Here is a 16,155-nt window from a genome sequence, read left to right on the forward strand (position 1 = left end):
GGGTAACTATATATATGTGTGTATGGTTAAATAGTTAACACTGAATTTAAAAAAATGTTTTGCATGACAAAGACGTCCGTGTTCTAGCACACAGGTCCATTTCAATAGTATTGTGATGTTTTGATAACCTACAACAGTGACTTTCCCACTTTCTTGACTACAACCCACAGAAAGAAATACACGGTAAAATCACAGTACTTAAAGTAAGCCTAGAAGATAATCTAGTTCATTCCCTTCCTTTAAGTCTGAATCATGTGTCAGCTATCAGCACAGATGTGAATCTCTTCTATTCTTAAAGCTACTATGATTCAACTCATCTGTTAAAATGATGCTAATAATATTTGCCTTGTTAGAATTAGAACTAAGTCAAAAGGTGTAGGTAAAAGACCTAGTATAAGTATCTATACATATGAGGCAGTAAAAAAGAAAAAAGTAGCAGTTATTATTATTAAGTTTATTTATTTTAAGAAAGAGAGTGTGTGCAAATAGGGGAGGGGCAGAAAGCAAGAGAGAATCCTGAGCAGGCTCCATGCTTAGCACTGAGCCTGACCTGGGGCTCAATCCCATGACCCTGGGATCATGACCTGAGCCAATCAAGAGTCAGATGCTCAACCCACTGAGCTGCCCAGGCTCTCCAGCAGCTATTATTATTATTACTAATGAAATGATACAGTAACATGTTTTAAACTAAAAATATTTATTTTCAACATTTTTTTTCATATTTTTTTAGATGACTGAATCACCCATTCTACAATTCATACCCTACATTTAGCATGGATGGCAACGTCCTCTAATTTCTTCATTTCATGTTTTTCTCTCACTGCCCTTCTAGCGCATCTAAACTTGTGAGCTCCTTAAGGTTGGGAGTTCTGTCTTATTCCAATGTTATCCCCAGTGTAGAATATTGACCTGGGCACACAGTAAATTCTTAGCATGTATTTGTTCAGTAAGTGTGAATATGAAAATATTTTTAACTAATATTCTTTTTTCCTTTTTAGGCTAATTTTATTTTTGAAAAAGTAATGTTATAACAGTGTATAAGTCAAATATATGTAACAAAATGTAATAATTTTCTGTCAAATTCTTCTCCAATTCCTTTCCTCAGAGGCAATGATTTTTTACTCCTTTAGAGATTTCTTCTTCATACATATCTATATTTCTAAATCATATGAATATACTTTAATATTTTGATTGTTCAATTTTAGATGTTTTAAATTTTTTTTAATGTTTATTTCTGAGAGAGAGAGACAGTGCGAGCGGCACAGAGAGAGGGAGACACAGAATTTGAAGCAGGTTCCAGGCTCTGAGCTGTCAGCACAGAGCCAGATGTGGGGCTTGAGCTCACGAACTGGGAGATCATGACCTGAGCCTAAGTCCCATGCTTAACCTTTGCCACTCACATGCCCCTCAATTTTAGATGTTATCTATTGACAACATGGTCAATTGACAAGATGGTCATTAAGGATTTAACTCCCTGAAACTTCTGTAGGGGTCAAGGGCAGGCCAAACCAAAATATACCACTTTGGACTCTGGACTATTTTCAGCTGAAGGCAATTGAGACCCTGAGGGCTCAAGAGAGACATTTGCTGCTCCCCTAACTATATAGAAGACTCTAAATTGGGAGTCTTTCCCAGAACACGGGTTATTATCAGAGATAAGTTTTATCTGAGTGACCCATCTGTATGGTAGGACAAAACCTAATTATCAAACACCTGCTCTTCTTCTCATGGTCCTGCGATGCCTTCCTTCCCTTTGAAGTCTCAGGCCACTACCCCATTCTCCTTAGTTCAGGATGACATATATACCTCATTTTGCCTGACTGTCTTCGGAACTTCATGTCTATGTGGGTTTCCATGCATACAGAGCTAAATTTGATTTTCTCCCATCAATCTGTCATACGTCAATTTGATTCTTAGTCCAGCTAGAAGGACGTTGAAGGGCAGAAAAAAATTAATCCTCCCCTATAATTTTGTCTCCTCTGCTTTCCTTCCCCACCTCCCACAATAAAGTTACATTAAAAGCTTTGTTTAGATTTAATTAATCACTGTCATTATTATGATTACATCAATATTTATAGTTGAGCATTTTAGGAATTTATTAAAGTTACATTTTCTTTTATGCTTTTATTTTCCTTGAGAATAATAGCCTTGATTTTTCATTAGATTCATTTCATTTGAACATTTTGCTATTCACAATAGCATTTTAGTACCATTTTCCCTAAGATCATTCTTAGGTAGTCCATCAGTTGCAGTTATTTTCTTTTTAAGGAGTCATCCATCTGAAGAACTCCATTCTTTTTTTATTGAACTCAGTGCTTTTTAGGGATACTGCAAAGCATTTGTCCAGAAACTTCTCTTCCTTGCAATGCTGAGAATTTCCTTCATTTTCTTCTGATTTGAGTGTCCTGTGTTCTTGATCTCTTTTTTTCATCTTTTTTACTCCATTGTTTTATTGGAGCACATCTTCTAATTATTTCCTGAGAAAGGCTGCATGGCATGGGAAATATGATTTTTAAGAATTTGCATATGTGAAAATATATTTTACTATAACACAAATAGGCTTGGCATCAATTTCTATACTGAAATAATTATTTTTTCTTAATTTTGAAAGTGCTACTCTACTCTCTTTTAGAGAACAGTATTATTCCTCACTTTTGCATGGCATACTTACTGGTCTTTTTATCTCTCTTAAAACTTGTCTCGTTATCCTGAAATTTCACTTATGGGCCTTAGTCGGATTTATTTTTCTTCCTTCCTTCCTTCCTTCCTTCCTTCCTTCCTTCCTTTCTCTCTCTCTCTCTCTCTTTCTCTCTCTCTCTCTCTCTCTCTCTCTTTCTTTTCTTTCTCCTGTCAGTGGGCACTTTCATATGGACACTCATGTCTTTAGTGTTGAGAAATTTTTTAAAAATGTTTATTTTTGAGAGTGAGAGAGTGCAAGTGGAGGAGGGATAGCATGAAAGGGGGGTGGAGGATTCCAAGTCTGCTCTGCGCTGACAGCGGAGAGCCTGATGTGGGGCCTGAACTCACAAACCTTGACATCATGACTTGAGCCAAAGTATGATGCTCAACAGACTGAGAAAAAAATTTCTTAGGCACCCTGAGAAAAAATTTTTTTAATTATTTTATTGGTGATTCTCTGACTACTGTTTTACCTGGTTTCTCTTTTTGAAAAATCCATGACTCAAATATTTTGTCTCCTAAACCATCTTCTTATTTTCTCTTCTTTCCTGTCATTTCCCATCTCTTTGTCTTTGTACTCTAATTTCTGGATCACTTCCTTGACATTATATTTCATCACTACCATTGGGTTTTTCATCTCTGCCATCACATACTTTTTATTATGTTCTCTTTTTTGTTTCCCAAATGTTCCTATTTATTGCAAGAGATCTTGCAATTATTCTCTGACTTCTTTGAGAATATTTGAACTTTCTTCTTCTTTTAAGGTCTTTGTTCCAATTATTATTTTTGTGTCTATCCTTCATGACAGATGCTTCCTCAGATGACCTATTAATCTTATCTTCTCATTTGAAGGGTGGGGAACTAAAAATTGTTAACATTGAGCCAGCCTCTGGAAGCCAGGAAGGCAAAACACAGTGTTCTCCACATTCAGCATTCGGCATTCAATATGTCTGTATTCACTTATTCACCTAATTTTCACACTGTGCCTGGTTTGTCCCAGCCCAAAGACCTTGTGTTTGTCTTCAAAGAACAGAACTCTTTCTGCTAGGTTGAAGGAGGACAGACACCCTGCTGCAGAGGGTGACGTAAGGGATCTGGAGATCTGACTACTGTTATGCCCAGAATTCGTGATCCCCAAACACCACTAGGGAGCCGAGTCTGATGCAAAAGCAAAAGAACCTTTATTTGAGCTAGCTGGAGCTCAATCCCCTACCTGCACCGATGCAGATGTGAGATACCGGAGAGAGAGCGAGTTTCAAAAGCACAAAGGTTTTATAGGGGTCTAGGGGCAGTTGGTGAGGTAATGGCTGTGGCCTTAGCCGATTGGCTGGGGAAGGGTCGTGGCCTCGGCTGACTGGCTGGGGAAGGGTTGGATTCCTGTTACACAGGTCGCCGGGGTGTTTTGATCGGGAAGTTTGAACGGGTGAGCGGGAGGTTACTCAAGGGGAGGAGGCATGTTCTGAGGTTTCTGTGATTTTCCCGGAAAGGGGTCATGTCGGGGACATAGTCACTCAAGGTGGAGGACACAGAACAAGATGGAGTCGGCCGGCGTAGGTCTGCTCTTTCAACTACTTAAAGCAGTGTTCCACCAATCTTCCATTTTTAGCCTCTGCCTTCCCTGTCAGACTAGAGGTGGCACCAGTTGCTAAGCCTTTTGTGCATTCTCCATACAAATCATGTTGGTTCTGTGCCGTCTCTCACTCTAAATTCACCCTTTTCACCCTCTCTGTGAAAATGGAGATGGGCCAATTACATATTTTCTTTGCAGACAGCATAACGTCAAGCTTTGTCACTAGAGGGTGCTGGAGAGACATTCTAGGAGGAAGGGGCTTTCCTTCCTAGTTCCAGAGTGTTCCTTTTGTCTGGCTCCTGCAGCATGGGTGGCTTTCGCAGCACCAGACTTTTCCATTCCAGGCAGCCTCTCCAGTGCCCAGCTTTGCCGTTCATGTTGGGCAGGAGAACCCAACAGCTGGCAGCTTCTTCAGCATTTCCACCCTCAGGCAGTTTTATGATGGAGGCTTCCAGTGAGTCATCTCCCTATGAACAGGTTTCACTGGCACCCTAGAGGGTGTATTTCCAGCAAGTCCCACCAGTGCAGCATCACAGGATCCTCTCTGTATTCAGCGAGCAACTTCCGTGCCCTCTCCAACAAGGTCTGGATTGTAGCCTTTGGGAGCAGAGGTAGGCTTGTCCTTGGGCTCTATCTCACCCTAAGAGGTACTGGCTGCTTCTTATATCTGCTATTCCTATATTTTCTACAGTCCTTTTTACTTCTTACTAGCTAATTTCTGGGTATCCCAACCTGCTGTTATAGTTAGTAATTCTTTATATTAAACCATCTCTGTTCAAATTACTCTGATTCAGTCCTGAATGCTAAGGTCACTGTGAACCTGCACTTCAAGCCCATAAGAGCCTGTCTATCACCTACAAGGTAATAGCATGGTATGCGTGCTCTTTTTTATCTGCCCTTGACCATCTATGCATATCCTCTGGCTATCCTGACTGCCCTGTGCTCTGCTACCCATCTCTAAACAACCCCTCTCCCCCGCCAGGAATACTAAATTACTAGAATTTTCACAATTCACAAAGCAGATTAATATTCCTGCGCCTTAAGGGTGTGCAGTCCCCTTACTTTAAAAATACCTTAACTCAGCAACATAGTCATCTTGAAAGATTGTTCAATGCCATCTGAAGAGCCTTCCCTGATCTTTTCTCCCTCTTGAGATTTGTTGTTTTTACCTCTTGTTCCCTTAGGGCACAAGCTGTTCACAGGTGTGTGCCCTGAGTTTACAGTGAACTCTTTATCTTTCTTTCTGTTACCAGACCTAGCATATTACCATTTTGTCACATTGTAAAAACTCAATAAGCTTAGAGGAATGAATCAGTGTGTTGAATTGTATCTAATTTACAATTTCTTCCATAGAGAATGAATATAAAGCAAAATCAAGGTGAAATTTCAGGAGAGGGAAAAATAGTAAGTGATAGGACGATTCTTCCCTGATGTGTAGCCCTATTTCCACTGCTAATGCCACAATTACAGCTGTACTAACCTGCTATTTCAAAGCAGCTGTCAGACCAGTTTGAGCACGGTGCTCTTCGCAACTCACAAGATTAGCTCAAAGTGATACAGGTGCTCCTAATTTAGTTGGAGCAAAGTAACACTTCTAATTTAGGTAAAACAAATCATTGGTATGTTTCAGTATTTTGACGGACATTTGCATTTCTAGATCAACAGAGATGACTGACAATCTGTGGTTCTCCAAAAAAGTGCAGAAGTTAGCATTTCAAGGATTCCTTACATTTACCAATTTAAAACTCTATACCACTATGTTGGGATCTCCCTGGGCTGGAATTTGAACTAGACACAAGGACTACTACACTAAATTAGTATGACTACAAATTGTTTGTTTCTTTCTCAAAAATTAACCTCAATATGACAGAAAAAATTATTAATTCCAACTGTGAAGTAAAGATTTCTGAATTTTCCAGGTATTGTTTCAGTGATCTTCTTTGAAATGCAGATATTTAAATATTTATTAATTAGGTTTATATTTTGTGCAGGCATGTGCAGGTTGGTAAAGATATAATGTTAAATAAGTTATAGAATGCACAAATCATGGGTACTCACTAAATGTACTGATATGTTTGTTAGGCATTGAAATACTCATAATGCTTGCTTTTGACTAACATTTGTACTCACTTAACAAACTTTTGTTTTCAAGAAATCTGTAAGATGGGCAAGAATTATCTTCTTTTACAGTGGAAAGGTAGCTGAGCAGTAGTCACACAGTATGTTATAGAATAAAGACTTTAATAAAGGGCTCTGTCCACCATTCTGGTTGAGATAAGTACATAATGCAGATTGAACTATAAAAAGATCAACTTTTTAATTAACTGTTTAATTCTCTTTCTTACATAGAGACTCATGCAAAGGTGGACCACCAAAAATATCTACAAATTAGACGGTAAGTACTAGACTTCTAAATGACCTCTACACAAATCATTTCAAAGGAACATTCTGTTAATGATTTTAGGTAATTGCTTACATAGCTGTTTTGGAAAAATAAATTTCCTCTTAAAGATTTAAAATAAAATCAACAGCAAATTGTAGGTGAAGAGATGGGGCTCTATAGTGTAGGATCTGGGCAAACCAGAAAGTAATAAACCCATCTGTTTCATTTGTTGAGCAAATGTTTATATGCTCCTTCTTTGTTCTATTCGTGGATATAGGCCTATAGAGATAGAAAAACAGCAATCTTTTGTGGTGAGCACACTAACAATTATGATCCAAATGCTGTGGGGAACCGGGAGATGAGACTGATCCACTTGTTTCAGGGAATCAGGGAAATAAGGGAAATCAAAGAAGAAATTATATTTGAGTTAAATCTGGAGGTCGAATTGAACAATCCAGGAGAAGAGGAGGAGAGAGGCCATTTCCAGGAGAGGGACCAGTACATGCAAAGACTGGTAGTTGTGTAAACATACAATGTATTTTAGAAGATGTGAGGAATTCAGTATGGCTCAAGAATAGCTGAGGCTGGAAGGATAGATGCAGTCATATTTGAAGGAGCCTTTGGTTATGAGGTTTTTGCTTTTTATATTATAGGCAGCAAGGAGGCATTGGAAACTGATAGATTATAGCAGGGATAATTGATAAAACTCAGCATTAGGTTGGGCGTGAAAGAGATACCAAATGCTTAAAACCAGGAAAAAATATAAAGAAGAAGATAAAGGACCTGCAGAACACCTCCTGAATGTGGCGTTCCCTTTTTGATGGTAGGAGAGGAGTAATTTCATACCCTAATTTTGTGGTTTCCTACCCTGCAGGCCCTCTTTTCCTCTCAAATTGCCATTAGGATTTTAGCCTTTGGTTCCATTTCTTCTTATCTTAGCGTTCTGCTTTCTTTCAGAACATTACTTATGGCTGGTTTGAAGATCCTGTTCACTATCACTTAGCTCTCCCTTATTTGTAATGATACTTTTCAGAAGGCTAATCTTATCACAACATACAAGAGAAAAACTCACCACCTTGGAAAGTAAGACCGTGTATAATATAGAAATACCACACAAAAGTTCAGAGACTTGCCCCCGTTGTGAAATATCTAGAGATCTAGTGGTCTGGAGCATGTTGATGTATCTCTTTGAAGATGAAGGGCAAGTTATTGCACCTGCCTCCTCTAACACTAAGAAAGAGACAAACCCCGGTAGGCTTCTTTGGATTTTTGGAGGCAATATATGTTATTCCAACTTATTTACCAAATATCTCCAAAGGCTGCCAGTTTGTTTTTTTTTTAATGTTTATTTATACTTGAGAGAGAGAGAGAGAGAGAGAGACTGAAAGTAAACAGGGGAGGGGCAGAGAGAGAGGGAGACACAGAACTCGAAGTGGGTTCCAGGCTTAGCGCTATCAGCACAGAGCCTCACGTGGGGCTCAAACTCACAAACTGTGAGATCATGACCTGAGCCGAAGTTGGACACTCAACCAACTGAACCACCCAGGTGCCCCTGCCAGTTTTGAATAGAACCAGAAAAAGAGAGGTCTCTGTATTGGATCTAGCCTGCCATACAAGCTGCTCCATAACTTGGGACGTATAACCGAACAGTTCTTATGGCTCTTGAAGGGTCAGAGATATGTAGAAATACTATTTGGAACCTTTGGCAGTCCCTACAAGTTTGTGATAGCACAGAGCTTTAACAATTTTGGAGCAAAGCTTTGCATTCTCTGTAAAAAAAAAATCTCCTCCTTTTTGAAAAGCAGCTTCTGGCTTATTACTGGGCAAGTCATAAGTAAATGAAAGCTTGATCCTGGACCACTAAGTTACCAAATCATCTGAGCTGCCTATCATGAACCAGGTATTTGGCAACACTCTAAAATATTGGGCATGTATAGCAGCACTTCATCATCAAATGAAAGTTGTATACACATGATCAGGATCAAGCAGGTCTTGAAGGCAAAAGTTAGTGCAGAGCAAACATCACAGGTGCCCATGGCCCCTATTTTTTCTATGTTGTTTCCTCCATCTCAACCTTACCTATGACCTGATAGGGAGCTCCCTAAGACCAACCTACTAAGGAAGAACAAAATTTGCAGTTTGGTTTACATGTGGTTCTGCACAATACGCTAGCATGACTCTAAAGAAGAAAGCTGCAGGGCTACAGCTCCACTCAGCGATAGCCCTCAAGGGCAGTGGTGAGGAAAATCCCTCCAATGGACAGAACTCAGAGCAGTGCATATGGTTGTTCATTTCTTCCTAGAAGAAGAGATGGCTGAAGACATGCATCTACCCTGATCCATATGCAATTCTTAACATTTGAAAGAACTGTCAGAGACTTGGAAGGAGCATAATCAGAAAATTGGTTAGAAGATAGTCTAGGGAAGAGATATGTAGATAGACGTCTCTGTGTCTACACATAAGAAAATATTTGTGATCTATATCAATGGTCAACAAAGAGTGACACCAGTCTAATAATCACGTAAAAAGTTGCTATTCTGTGGATGTTGGTGAGGATCTATCCCCAGCTACTGCTGTCCTCTCCAAATAAACATAGAAGGTGGCCACAGAAACAAGAATGGAGGTTTTGGATGGACTCAGCAACACAAGGCTAATTTGGCCATAGCTGCTGTCAAATGCCTAACCTGCCAACAAACAAAATCTGATACACTGGTATGGCACCATTTGTCTGGTAGTCTTGCCAGGCACCTGCTGGCAGGATGATCATATTGAACTACTTCCATCATGCTGTTTTATTTTCATTGGAATAGATACTTCTCTGGATATGGATTTGCCTTTCCTATCTGTAATGCTTCTGCCAAAACCATCACCCTTGGACTTATGGAATGCCTTATTTGACATCATAGAATTCCACACGGCATTACCCCTGACTAATGGACTTATTTGACAACAAACGAAGTGTGGCAATGGGCTTGTGTTCATAGAATTCACTGAACTAAGCATGCTATCTATCACCCTGGAGCAGCTGGCCTGATTGAACTGTTGAGTAACTGTATGAAAATTCAGCTGTGGTGCCAGCTGGATAGCAACTTTGTGGACTGAAGTCATGTCTTCCAGGACTAGGTATATTACTTGAATCTGAGTCCAAAATACAGTAGTATTTTTCCCATGCTAAGATTCAAGGGAAAGAAATAGGAATGTCTATCTATGAACATTTTTCTTCTTATTTCTGTACCTTTTGACTTTTCTGGTTTGGAGATCTTAGTTCACAAGGGAGGATACTTCCCCTAGGGGACGTAGCAATGGTTTCACTAAACTGACTGTTGAGACTAATTGGCCACTGTGGGTTCCTCGGGCCACCTAACCAATTGGCAAAAGGGGGGATTACTATACTATTGGAGTGATTGATTCTGACTATTAAGATAAAATTGGGTTACTTCATTTTGGGATTCTTTGAGGTGTCTCATAGTATTTTTATGTCCTATGATAAAATTTAATGAAAAATTATAACTAATCAGTAGAGGCAGAACAGGTAAATGTACATACAGGCTATTTCAAAATTAAAGTTTTGATAATCTGACTCAAAAGAAACTACCAGCAACTGACATGCTTACTGAGAGAAAAGAGATTATGGAATGGCTAGTGAAGAAGGTCATAATATCAGCTATTATTATATGATCAGTTAGTGAAATAAGGAGTATTATAGTTATGAGTATTTCTTCCTTATTTTGCCATGAATTTAGTTTTATCTATACTAACTGATCATTTTCCTTTCTTATTTTCTTTTACTAAAGAAGATAGTGGTTAAACTGATGTCTCAGTGTTTAGTTGCAGGACATCAAGAAGGGAGTGTGGAGAAGAAATCACTCTAAGGTGGTATCTTACATATACTTCTTTGGGGAGAGGAATAGTGTATTTTCAGTAAGCAAGAGATCGTTGCACGATGTTAGGCAGAAGCATGGTTTTTCTTTTACTTTATATGGAATATGGTTAAAAGAGGTATGCACTGATGACAGGTTGACTAGGAGAGAAAAGATTGTGCTGTGTCAACTTGATTAAGCTAAGAACCACATTTCCCAGAATTCTCTTTGCTGTAAGATTACAAATTAAAGTTGACCAAAAGAGAACTTGCATCAGATTTGGAAGGCACAAGTGTGAAACAGCAACCTTTATTTTCTGGAGATTTCTGAGGTCAGTTAAACTGACAGGAGCTTTTCTTCCCAACTCTTGGTCCTCATGATTAAGATCAGTTCCAGGCTTTATCACCAGATGCATGGCTGTACTTTGACAGACACATTTCATAGACCTCTCCCCCTCCCCTGCCCCCGCCATAGTCCCACTTTGGTGGCTAGATATGCTGGTCTTCTCAGAATTCCCTGAAATTATGGACAGTTTTACTTGCACAGGTGCTTCAGGAGAACTCACTAGAGACTCCTTCTTAGGTTCTCCTACTGTCGATTCCCTAGCTCTTCCCACAACTGTGTGAGGTTTACTTCCTACAATATATTCCTTATCCTGCAGCACTCATAGTGACTCTGCTTCTATGGCTGAACCACACATGACATCCAATCTCTGAATTTCTTCAAATCTTCATAATCTTAAGACAACTGACTAAGTGAGTTTTAAGGAATTAGGAAGTTTTCCTGTGCAAGTTTTCTTTCTTCAGAAATTTAACAAATATTAAATATCAGAAAGATTTAGAAATTAACAATTTGATTATTGAAGAGAATGGTAAGACTATACACAACCTAGGTGATTTCATACTTTCAGAAATACATCTTGAACTTACTGAAGGAGAAAATGGAATTTAATGGCTCAAATAACTGAGAAATGCAGGTTGTATATATGGGCTTTGGGCATGGCTAAATTTAGGTGCTCACAAAATGTTATCAAAAGTCTCCCTCTCTCTCTGCACCTGCACATAGTGGATTTTACTTGGGTGGTTTCACCCTCAAAGCTCTCTAATTGGTGCCAAAGATGAGCATTGGTAGTTCCAGGCTTATATTCGACCAACTTGCCAACACCAGTGGAAAAAGAGTACTCTTTTCCCAATACTTTTTAGCAAAAATCTTCAGCCTAATTTGGCTGACCTGACTTGGGTCATGTGCCATCTCTTAAGCAGTAATTGTTTATTCTGACTGTGAATGATAAGGTCAGAGCATACTCCTAGATCTGGGGCAGCCCATCCAAATATCATGCATTGAAAATAGAAGGGTCGATAAGAAAAAGAGGGATTCTGTTGCCAAGGATGCTTGATGGGTAAAATCAATACATCTCCACGATAGCAGTTTTCCCATAAACATGTACACTTTCTTTTAATTCATAGACTTCAACATTTATTTTTATACATACATTGCTCCCATGTAACAAAAAACAACTATTTTATGCACAACAAATACTGCAGTCACCTCCCGTCTAAAGAGTCAAATGAGTGTTGTAAAGTTATCTTATTACTCTAGATCAAGATCTTTGGTTTGTAACTGTTAGTCTCAGACATAGCTTCTTATTATCCAGCAGTATATGACTAATGATATATTTGTTTAACCACCTACAGCAAATGTAATAGACGATGGTGGAGTAAATAAAGGATGAATTCAAAAAAATTCTCATTTGAAAATGAGAAGAGGGAAAAAGTAAATAAACAGTTGTTCTACTCATTAAGGATTGCAAATTCTTACTGCCCAGGACAGTGGGTCCTTTGGTCAGGAATCTGCATTACAGTGGATTTTACTTGACAGTTATTTTCTTCTGGGTACATTTGAGATCTGTTTTTGATGGCTGCCATATGTTAACAACACACTTCCTATTGGTGAAGTTTTGGTGGTGGAGGGAAGGCTTATGGGTTAAGTACTTACAAGCATTTGCTTGCCAGGTTTGGGGTTTTTCTAAAAGGGAAACATTAAAACCTTGGTAGGCATCCAGTTAATTTGCATTTGGTTAATGCTGTAGACTAGTAACTGGAAATTGAGATCATGTTGAGTCATAATTTCAAGAGAAATCTGAGTCTGTAGTTTCTGTTTCTTAGCAGTAGGCTGCAATGCTCTACTTACCTTCCAACTCTTAGCTTAAAGGTTTATAACGGTAAAGAACAACTGGTTAGGATTGGAAGTCATAACTAATTCTCTTCATATCTCTAGGTGGTATGACTGGGAAAACACTTTCCACCATCTTTTAATTAAGATAATTAGACTGGTGTTTCTGTCATTTTCACCTGAAAACTTCCTACCTCACACCTTCTTCAGGCAGGGAGTAGCAGTTGAGGTTCTTGGATGGGCCTGGAAAATCATTTTGTAGCTTCTCGTAGATCCTCTTCTTATCTACAATGTTGTTGTCAGACTCCTTGACTTTCCATGCAGTAACTTTTTCTTGGGGTGAAACATTTGACTTTTTCAGTTTTTCATGCACAGAGCTATTTGAATCTCAGCTGTCCTGGGTTGTTATATGAGCCATAGAACAAGATTGTGTTTTCTCCTCCTTCTCCTCCTTCTTCACTTTTAAACAGTCAAGATTAAAGTATTGACAACTGGCTATAATATTCCAGGATCCTGACATGTTTTTACCAAATTCCCTCAAGTTCTAACCTCAGTACACACATAACCTGAGTCCAAAGATATGACAGGTAGCAGTTTAATTATCTGCTTTGCTACTTCATAGCACAGATGGATTGCATTCTAGCTAGAGAACATTCATTACCCTGCAGTCTACCTTGGCTTGGCCAACACAACATTTTTAAGATTTGTCAGTGACAACAACTAACTTCCACATTAGCCAGGATATTTTTAGTGATGATGACAGCAACCTCAATCTAATTATCTTAATTCAAAAGAAAAACAAGTATTTATTAGTTCACAAACCTGAAAAGGCCAAGGGTAGACCTTGGATTGAGGCATGGCCAGATTCAAATCAAATAGTGGAGTGCTTTAACAATGTCATAAGAAATTGGTTTCTTTCCATTTCTAGCTCTATTTTCCTCCACTCTTAGGCAGACTCTCTTATGATCTGAGAAAAATGAGCATGGGAAACTCCAGGCTTCTCAATTTTCTGGCAGTATAGTACCCTTGGTGGAAGAAGCCATCAAAAGTCCTGGGCTATATTTGATTGTCCTAACTTGGGTCACACAACCAGTTCTTTATCAGTGACTAGAGTCACTGGCTCTCACTAGTCAGGCTTAGGTCTACTATGCACTCTTGATGATGAGAAGATGAGGAGATTCTTGAAAATAAAAGACATGGAAATAACAGACATGTACCACTGTCATAAAGAGAACTAGGCCAGGAGTCAAGAAATATAGTCTAATCACAGTTCCATCACTTTCCAGCCATCTGGCCATTTCTGGGATTTAATTTCCTCATCTGTAAAATAAATACATTAATACTAAACTCAACTATTTCATGAGATTTTTGTTTTGGAAAGATGAGATTGTATATAGAACCTCAGAAGATATATATAGAAAGCAGATATTAAAATTTTTGGATAATATTTAAAAGCAATGTTTATGTTGCTTTAAAAACATGTTATTTTCAGCATTAAAAAGATATAACTACATAAGCCCAACCCTTAGGACAATAATGTTACTATCATTTTTAAATATTCCATCTCATCTTTCTTCTTTTTCTTGCTTTCTTCCTCCCTCAAAAACATTTTCTCATATAGCTATATAATCTACAATTTTCAGCTTTAATGGCAACATTTCATCCATCAGACATAAATAACTTTCCTAACAAGTCTTATATTGTTGGACATTTAAATTATTTCTTTTTTTAATGCTTATTTATTTTTGAGAGAGTGAGAGAGACAGAGCACAAGTGGGGAAGGGGCAGAAAGAGAGGGAAACACAGAATCTGAAGCAGGCTCAAGGCTCTGAGCTGTCAGCACAAACTCACATATGGCACCTGAGTGGAAGTTGGACGCTTAATCCACTGAGCCACCCAGGTGCCCCTTAAATTATTTCTTATTTCTCAACATTATAAATAATACTGTGATGAATATAATTATTTTTATGGAGTTGCACTTAGTACCAACATTTCTAAGGCTCTTGATATATAGTTAGCTGTCTTTTTAAAATAGTTGTAGCAAATTACATCATTCTTAGCAAGGAATAGAGGTATAATTTCACTGTGCCCTTCCTGGTTATAGTGGATGCTACTGTTGTCTTCCTTACATTCCTTGTATTGTACCATTTTGGTGTATTCAGGTGATTTTCAATGGGTGACCTCTGTATTTCTTTGTCTGGACTTTTCCTGGGATACAAAAGGCATTTCTTTCCAAGTGTGTGCTTCAGGTCAGAAATGCTGGGGAACTGAACAGCATGGAAGGTTTTTTGTGTCTCGTGTCCATGAAATACAGCCAGATCAACACTAAACCATGCTGCACACCTAGAAAACTGATTTTAGGGTTAACACAACAATCTGCACAACCTGAACCACAGAACTCAGCAGGTACACGATGCGGAGAGGTGAAATGAGGGAGAGAGAAGCCACAGAGGGCAGGGAGTGAGCTGTTTTTGCTTGTGGAGAGAGGACAGAGGGAGGGGGAGAGTACGGGAAAAGCACCCCCCCCCCACCCAAAAAGCAGCTAGAGAGAAAGTGGAAAAGTGGAAACAGGAGTAGGGACTGAACTAAAAAGGGAGAAAGGAGAAAGGAGAGGGTTTAAATTCCATTAAAACTCTATAAACAGGGGGAATGCAGAGTCTGAAACTCCACAACTTGATACCTGGCAGTGTCTGGTGAGAAGGGTGAATCCCTAGGAACACAGTGGAGTCTGGGATTCTTCGGGCCACAGGGGAAGAGGCTGTTCCCCTGTTGGGAGGACATCCGGTAGAGTCTGTGTGGCCCCAAACAGGAACGATCCCAGTGGGCCTGGGAGAACAACATTCTCTGGTGCTGGCACAAGGTCGTTGTGGGTGAAGCCTGGTGCCAAATGTGTGTTGTGATTTTCCATAATCCTTGAAATGCTGCTGCTACACAATTGCATGAACTTTTTCTGGGGTGGGCCGGCACCTGGCCGCAATCTCTGGGCATCAGCAGCAGCATGGTCCTGAGAGCATTCCTGGCTGCAGCTGGCACCCAGCCATTGCCTGGTAAGACCCTCCTTCAGAGGGCAGAAAGGGTCAAAGCCACAGTCCCTCAGAGATAAGGGGTCGGGAGACACAGCCACATCTGAGATAGAACTCAGGAGGGAGGTGCTGCCTGGGGCTTGGTCACGGACAGTGTATAAGCGGGGAGTGGACGGAAGCCGAAGACAGGACAGGTGCTGATTGGGGAGAACAGAGTTCTGATACTAGAGACTGGGTAGCTGGGTGACGCCATTTTCACCCCTCCCACACATGCGCATACACACCTACAATCCACACCAGTAAGGTAGGCAGCACCATCTAGTGGAGAATGGAGCCATTACATTAGGCCCTGCCCAACTGAGCCAACCGCTCAACACAAATATCTCCGCCTACTTAGTTAACAGACTATAAAGTGCTTCATAGTTTGACTTCTAGGAGAAAACAAAGTAATTTCAAATGTATTTCAGG

At 39.5% G+C, this 16,155-nt stretch overlaps 1 protein-coding gene and 1 long non-coding RNA gene across 9 annotated transcripts in view; one reads left to right on the forward strand and one right to left on the reverse strand.

Moving 5' to 3' along the window:
- The window catches only part of LOC132667591 (uncharacterized), a 101,480-nt gene that overhangs the window by 48,232 nt on the left and 37,093 nt on the right, over positions 1-16,155 (reverse strand). The gene's annotated exons all lie outside the window — the stretch shown is intronic.
- The window catches only part of PKIB (cAMP-dependent protein kinase inhibitor beta), a 171,993-nt gene that overhangs the window by 14,421 nt on the left and 141,417 nt on the right, over positions 1-16,155 (forward strand). For 6 of the 7 annotated variants that reach the window (XM_078447258.1, XM_078447265.1, XM_078447261.1 and 3 more), the window contains exon 3: positions 6,599-6,644. The gene's annotated coding sequence lies outside the window, so the exon portion shown is untranslated. Of the gene's footprint in view, positions 1-6,598; positions 6,645-7,589; positions 7,716-16,155 lie in introns of all 7 variants that reach the window. The other variant, XM_078447259.1, reaches the window with a different exon arrangement.

The sequence above is a fragment of the Panthera onca genome, chromosome B2 (assembly GCF_046562875.1).
Source record: "Panthera onca isolate mPanOnc1 chromosome B2, mPanOnc1 haplotype 2, whole genome shotgun sequence".
Taxonomy (NCBI): Eukaryota; Metazoa; Chordata; class Mammalia; order Carnivora; family Felidae; genus Panthera; species Panthera onca.